We start from the raw sequence: 1,921 nt of genomic DNA on the forward strand, positions 1-1,921 counted from the left end.
CCAAGCATTTGTGGGATATCAAATCTTTGGCAAGGCCATTTTACCTGGGCTGGAATAAGACTCTCGGCTGATCCTCCTTCCTAAAACACCCAAACTAATGTGGGAGAGGCTGATACTCAACATGCAAACTTTTGTTTTTTTAATTCCAGGCAAAAGTGATGTTGGAAGACATTGTGGCAGGGGTGGTGTGTGAAGATTTACAAATAATTTTTGAATATCTGCTTCATGATAGGTCTCAGAGGTTCCTTGTGGGTGTGGCTTCTTTGAGGATGATTGCATTATGTTCTGTGGATATTAGAGAAGCCAGGAAAGGAAAATAATCACTCACAATTCAACAACAGAAAGCCTTAAGGGAATTTCTACGCTGATGTCCAGAGGCCAGGTCCTCACTTTGTATCAAGGCTCAGGACTATGGATAGAGAATTTATGGGGCACCAAAAAAACTCAGTAATCAAGATAAACAAAATTTTAATGTAATATCTTTAAAAATACAAATTGATGCATAAAGAAAACACCCATGTTGAACAAAACAGTTACAATGTTGCCTCCTCTTCAACACCACCCCACCCTCCAGAAGTTTCCTCCAAGCCGCACCTGTAAGATAAAAAAAAAAAAGACAAAATAAAAACCTGTAAGAGAAAAGATAAAATGAGATCGGCCTGGGGGCTCATGCCTGTAATCCCAGCACATTGGGAGGCCGAGGCAGGTGGATCACTTCAGGTCGAGTGTTCAAGACCAGGCTGGGCAGCATGGCAAAACGCCGTTGCTACTAAAAATATATATTAAAAAATTAACTGGGCATGGTGGCAGGCACCTGTAATCCCAGCCACTTGGGAGGCTGAGGCAGGAGAATCTCTTGAACCTGGGAGGCAGAGGTTGCAAGGAGCCGAGATCACACCATTGCACTCCAGTCTGGGTGACAGAGCGAGACTCTGTCAAAACAAACAAACAAACAAAAAGATCCTCAGGAATTTCTGGCTCAAGTCTCCCATCCTCACCACCACTACCACCAGGCGGTCTTTTGCTGTTCACCCAGGTCCAGCCTCCATCCCCTAAAATGCCGGGGAAATGTGACAAGACTCTCCCCATCTCCATTCCGGGAGTTTGCTGCAAGCCAATCTTGCTCTCCCTGAAAACAGCCTTGGGGTTCCCTGTCCTGGTACACCCTCCTACTGTAGGGGACACAGGGCCAGTGTCACCTGCAAACCAGGAGTCATGGCAAAGCATCGCCTCTCCCTGAGCTGCTTCTGTCCCAACCTGGCATCTGCTCGGGGAAGGGCACACCAGGGAGGAGACTTGCGTGGTGAGCTCAGGTCACCTTCAGGGGAAGGTCAGTGCATACTGGCCAACCCGGACCACATTTTCCAGAATCCTTCAGCAGTACCGCGATGCTCTTGTGGTCAGCAGACCTCATTGGCTCCCAGCGAAACTTGTCAATGTCACTTGGGCATCTTAACAGTAGGCTCCTAAACTTGGTTGTGTGTGCTGTGCAGATGTCAGAGGCACCCTGTGTGGGCAAAACCAACTGCTTTCCCGCCTCTCTAGCTCCAAAACTACAATCCCCAGAGGCCTCTGCAGTCACTTCTACTACCCATCCTACACACCTTCCCTGTGTCTGGTTAATGTCAGAAGCACTTCTGGTCTGTGGCCCCGGCTGGTTAGGCTGGTTGGCACCCAGTAAGGCCTCCCTCCAGGTCTTCCCCACACCTCTGCACCTCATTACCTGACCGGTTTCAGGATCCGCAGGGTGCATCCGTGTTCCATGGGTGCCCTATAGGCAGTCAGCATGCCCCTCTGTGTGTCCCTGTGTTACTCACGGGAATGAAGGCTGGGAGCCGTAGAGCTGTCTCAGAACTCAGGTGCTCTCCTGTGGGCACCTGCAGGCCATTTTCCTTTCACTGGAGTCCACAGGGTTAGAGAC

At 49.4% G+C, this 1,921-nt stretch overlaps 1 long non-coding RNA gene across 1 annotated transcript; it reads right to left on the minus strand.

Moving 5' to 3' along the window:
• Positions 1-451: 451 nt before the first annotated feature.
• Positions 452-1,915, minus strand: LOC116272825. Its single transcript, XR_004181382.1, has 2 exons — positions 1,200-1,915; positions 452-594 (listed from the first exon to the last, which is right to left on the minus strand). It is a non-coding gene; the product is annotated as an uncharacterized LOC116272825 (long non-coding RNA).
• Between the last annotated feature and the right edge of the window lie 6 nt (positions 1,916-1,921).

This window comes from Papio anubis, unplaced genomic scaffold (genome assembly GCF_008728515.1).
Source record: "Papio anubis isolate 15944 unplaced genomic scaffold, Panubis1.0 scaffold2163, whole genome shotgun sequence".
Classification (NCBI taxonomy): domain Eukaryota; kingdom Metazoa; phylum Chordata; class Mammalia; order Primates; family Cercopithecidae; genus Papio; species Papio anubis.